Source organism: Homarus americanus, unplaced genomic scaffold (genome assembly GCF_018991925.1).
Source record: "Homarus americanus isolate GMGI-L3 unplaced genomic scaffold, GMGI_Hamer_2.0 scaffold16879, whole genome shotgun sequence".
Taxonomy (NCBI): Eukaryota; Metazoa; Arthropoda; class Malacostraca; order Decapoda; family Nephropidae; genus Homarus; species Homarus americanus.
In genome coordinates this window covers 3,739-9,210 of record NW_024756854.1, presented here as the reverse complement: position 1 = coordinate 9,210, position 5,472 = coordinate 3,739, and the positions used below count along the sequence as shown (strand labels likewise).

At 55.1% G+C, this 5,472-nt stretch overlaps 1 pseudogene; it reads right to left on the bottom strand.

The window, feature by feature from the left end:
* Positions 1–4,068: 4,068 nt before the first annotated feature.
* LOC121856910 lies at positions 4,069–4,226 on the bottom strand (annotated as a pseudogene).
* Positions 4,227–5,472: the final 1,246 nt, after the last annotated feature.

Sequence of the window (5,472 nt, the reverse complement as noted above, 5' to 3'; positions counted from 1 at the left end):
CTCCGGTACGTACTTCGTTCCAGTTACGTATTGCTTGGTTGAATTTCTTCCTTTGACATTCAGAGCACTGGGCAGAAATCACATTGCGTCAACATCCATCAAGACCATCCCGCAATACTTTGTTTAATTAGACAGTGGATTCCACGGTCGTGCCAGTTTCCTGAGTTGATCGCTGAAGCCAGCCGGTGGGATTATGAGTGAACCGAACGGCCCGCCTCCCCCCGCACCTCTTACCACAAGAGCTTTGGAGGACGGCGAACACCGCCCGAAACACGCCCACGCGGCCTAAGCGCGTTCCACGGAAAGGGCGGAGAGTACGCGGTCGAGCACCGGTTTAGAAGGCGCTAGGCCACCGCAGCGGCGCCCGCTGAAGGCGCATGTGCGACATCATCCCTCGCCGGACGAACCGGCAGTTTGCCCTAACGTCCCTACCGTCACCTCGCCCAGTCCTGCGCCCGAACCCAGGCCGCTTCCGCACAGGCCGACTAGCCCGATCCTCAAGAGCCAATCCTTATCGAAGTTACGGATCTAATTTACCGACTTCCCATACCTACATTAGTCTATCGACCAGGGCTGCTTGTAGAGACCAGATGCGGTTATGGAGTGCGCGCACAGGCGAAAGCGAACGCCGCGGAAACGAGTTCCGACAGTACGCTAGGATAACCACCCTCGCATTTTCCGCGGACGGTGGCACTCGGGACGCCGCAAGAACCGCTGGCGCTCTCTGACTAACCGTCTTACCAACGCCCTCTCTCTGAATGAGAGATTTCTAGAGACCCGCGGCGCCTTAAACAGAAAAGAACTCTTTCGGACCACCGCCCGGTGAGGCGCTTGACTGGTTTCAGTTGCCAGGACCCTTCGGCGGGTGTAGCATTCCCAAAGGGCGCACACCCGCCCAGGAGTTTCAGACACGGATACGGAATAAGTACCGTATTCCCTGCGCCGCTCATCCTTTGGCCTTTCCTTTTGTTGAACTGTGTTATATAAGAATGAGGTAGATAGATGGAGTAGAACCTGCTGGTTGTGGTTGTTCTTCTTCTTCTCTCTGCTTCGTGTTGCATTTGCTTATGCGTGGATCGAACCTTAGCACTGGGTTAGGGGCAACCCATGTCAACTGATGTTCATGGAACCCTTCTCGCTTCGGTCATCAAGGAGTCTCTCGGTATTTGCTACTACCACCAGATCTGCACCAGTGGCGGCTCTGCGGGCGGCCCGCCGAAAACTTTCCCACTTCCAGCGCTCACCACTGCGACCCTCCTACTCACCGGGCTTAGGGCCTGCGGCGAGGCCGGTAGTGCGCCCGGCAGTCGTGCGGAGAATGGCGAGCGCGCGCATTACAAGGGCTGATTGCCCGGCAGGTGAGTTTGTTACACCTCCTTGCATGATTCCAACTTCCATGGCCACCGTACCTGCTGTCTATAGCAACCAACGCCTTTCAATGGGATCTGAATGAGCGTTGTTTAGGCCCCTTAACTCGACGTTTGGTTCATCCACAGCGCCAGTTCTGCTTGCCAAAGTGGCCCACTATAGATACTCAGATTAGTCGCGAGACTTCATCCCTACAAGCAAACTCGGCATCTCACTATTTGGATTTGAGAATAGGTTGAGGACGTTTCGTCCCCAAGACCCTCTAATCATTACGCTTTACCGGATGAAATTCACACAGGTTCCAAGCTATCCTGAGGGAAACTTCGGAGGAACCAACTACTAGATGATTGGTCAGTCTTTAAGCCTGGCATACCCAGCTCCGACGATGGATTTACTTGCGTCAGAATCGCTTCACAGGACCTCACCAGAGTTTCCTCTGGCTTCATCCTGGCCAGGCATAGTTCACCATCTTTCGGGTCCCAGCATATGTGCTCGGTAGGTACTTGCCGACTGCCAGCGAGAGCCTGCCCGGTGCCTCCATACCGTTTACCGACGGCGCTTCCGGGACGGACAGCACCAGCGGCGTCTTGGCAAGTCCGGACCTCACGCCCCCACTCCCATGAGGGGAGGTAAACTTCGACCATCGCCCTGACGACCTCCACCACGCAGCACGTCCAGAAGAGGCGGAAGAGTATCTCACCCGCTTGTGGCGTGGGCCCGAGCCACCGACGGCTTGATCAGGATCGGCCCAGGCGCGCGGACGCAGTACATGCCGGGCGTGTCACTTTCATTTCGCCTTTGGGTTTAGTGAGCCCATTGACTTGCACACATGTTAGACTCCTTGGTCCGTGTTTCAAGACGGATCGGTTGGATCACCGACCTTTTGCACACCGCGAGAGCAAAACCGCCGCCGAAGCGGCGGCAAGCTCTTCTCGACGACCGTCGCAGGGCAGCCAGGACACCGGTGGTTCCCCCCGTCGCGCGGGTCTCCCCCCCAGACGAGCTGAGAGAGAGTCGGCGGCGAGGTACCAGTCCGACCTGGCCTTCGACGTCCCCGGCAACGGGTCGCGGTGACCTACTACGAGGCGAAATACGCCCGCCGACGCCAGCGTGAGTGGGGGCGCGCCCAAACATTTTTGGGTCGCTCAATTACAACACCCCACCCAGCCGACAGCCGACGAGCTGAATCCCCTCAGTTCGACCTTCGAGTTTCCACCCGTTTGGCTTCTTAACGGTTTCACGTACTCTTGAACTCTCTCTTCAAAGTTCTTTTCAACTTTCCCTCACGGTACTTGTTCGCTATCGGTCTCGTGGTCATATTTAGCCTTAGATGGAGTTTACCACCTGCTTTGGGCTGCACTTTCAAGCAACCCGACTCTACAGAGGCCCTTTCCGACCGTCCCATCTGTACCCTCACGGCGCCATACGGGCCTGTCACCCTCCATGGGCAGTGGCCGCTTTCAAGCTTGACTTAGACGGTATGGGACGGCGTGCTGGACCCTCTGAAACGCAACACCCCTCGTGCCCGAAGACATCGAGGTTATCGCTGGGCTTTTCCCGGTTCAGTCGCCCTTACTAAGGGAATCCCTGTTGGTTTCTTTTCCTCCGCTTAATATGCTTAAATTTGGCGGTAGCTCTCTCCTACGAGGTCGATCGTGGTCTCATCATCCTTAGGGAACAAGTTCCCCAACCACGAAGCGCTCTGCCACCGACTTTCTTCACCACCGACATTACCAGGCAGGAAGGTTTGAGGGGCTTGTCGCGGGGGTACCAGCGGCCATGGCGCCGGCACTCCCACCCTGACTCCGTTCCTTCTCATTGAGTGGTAAATAGCCAATAGGAAAAGTGTTCCAGCAGAACATCTCGCAGAGTCATATACACACACAGTTTTAATGCATATACGTGTTCCGCCCTTACTCGCCGCACCTTTGCCGCTTAAACTTTGACCTCTTTCCCGTTCCGCATGCCACAGCAGTGGCACTTGTTTATCCGGAGAAAGAGGCGAGAGTCGCAGTATTAATTGGCGTGAGCGGCCTTTCCGGCTGCAGAACTAGTGCTCTATCCCGGCGAGCGCCGTTATGAGGCGCAACCGTCTTTAACGCGTTTAGAGAGAACTCCCCTGCCTCCCTCCCAGTCATGAGATAGACGTGGACTCGTGGCGAACTCTCAAAGAGCGCGTCTGACCGTGGGAGAGGGTGGAGGAGCGCGTGAGGAAGAGCGGCGTCACCCAAGCATTCTCATCTCTCTGCCTGCACCACTACATGGTAGACTGCGGGCCCAGGCGCACTCATCAATTTAGGTTCCACTGCAATGCATGCCAAGCACTCTTTTCGAGGTGATAGACGAAATTCCGGCGGGCTTACTTAAAAGATATCCGACCCGGTTTCGTTTCCTCTTCGTGGGATGGAGTGCCTCTTAGAACATGTGCAGCATCAGCCATGAGCGGCCGACGGCCATTCGTGTCTCTGTGGACAGCAGGCAAAAGCGCCGCCTCCAGTTATTTGCGGGCGACAACTGTCGCTTTGTTGTGGTTGAATGTGGGTGCGCCAAGTCCATGGACTTGCTAGTGATAGGCTTGCTTGTTTTAAGGGCACGCCTCGCGCAAGCGGCGATTAAACCCAAGCGGGCTCGGTTCGGGTTACCCTCGTGGGAGACAGTCAGCAGGCACCGAACTCGCAGCAACCGATGGATGTATATTTCCGACCCTCGAAGAGTGGCGGCGACAAGCTCATATGGCTGCGCCGCCGCAATATCGTTCAACTTGTCGATGTATCTGGTATTCTTGCGATTCACATACCGACACGCAGTTTGCTGCGGTCTTCATCGACCCACGAGCCGAGTGATCCCCGTTAAGAGTTGTGTATTTGCCATTTGGTCTTTTGCGACTAACCATCACAGGTCGAGTCTCAATGAAAGGGTTTGACAGACATAGCCCAAGTTTGTGGTTTGGTTTGGCCGGACGGCTTGTTGTTGTTTTTGACACTTGAATTTCACTCTTTTTGGGTCAAGAGGCTTATTCGCCGGTAGTAAGGACGGGGCAGCCGTCCAAAGCCCGTCGTCCTCCTCCTCCGGTCTTCGCGCTCTCGCCGAGTGTGGTCCACCTACAGCGTGGTGGTACCTATTTTTGTGCGGGGGCCGGGATTGTCCTCTTTCGCTGCTGGAGTTGCCAGAGCAGAGCCCGACCGCCCAAATCAGGAGAGTAGTAGTAGTTTTAAGAGCGCCCGTTCTCTTTCTCTCTGTTAATGATCCTTCCGCAGGTTCACCTACGGAAACCTTGTTACGACTTTTACTTCCTCTAAATGATCAAGTTTGGACATCTTTCCGTCAGCTCGAGGCGACGACCGAAAACCCTCGCGGCAACGGGCCGACAATCCAAGAGCGCCAGTCCGAAGGCCTCACTAAATCATTCAATCGGTAGTAGCGACGGCGGTGTGTACAAAGGGCAGGGGCGTAGTCAGCGCAAGCTGATGACTTGCACTTACTGGGAATTCCTCGTTCATGGGAAACAATTGCAAGCCCCAATCCCTATCAAGAAAGGCTTTGAACGGGTTACCCGCTCCTCTCGGAGGGAAAACTCGTTGATCCCTTCAGTGTAGCGGCGTGCCAGAACATCTAAGGGCATCACAGACCTGTTATTGCTCAATCTCGTGGCTTATCCTCTAAGAAGAAGTTGCGAACTGGACACCATTTTCTGGAGATCCGTCGACTACTTAGTAGGCCAGAGTCTCGTTCGTTATCGGAATTAACCAGACAAATCGCTCCACCAACTAAGAACGGCCATGCACCACCACCCACCGAATCGAGAAAGAGCTCTCAATCTGTCAATCCTTCCGGTGTCTGGGCCTGGTGAGGTTTCCGTGTTGAGTCAAATTAAGCCGCAGGCTCCACTCCTGGTGGTGCCCTTCCGTCAATTCCTTTAAGTTTCAGCTTTGCAACCATACTTCCCGGAACCCAAAGACTTTGGTTTCGGAAGCTGCCCGGGTCATGGGAATAACGCCGGCGGATCGCTAGTTGGCATCGTTTATGGTTAGAACTAGGGCGGTATCTGATCGCCTTCGAACCTCTAACTTTCGTTCTTGATTAATGAAAACATCCTTGGCAAAT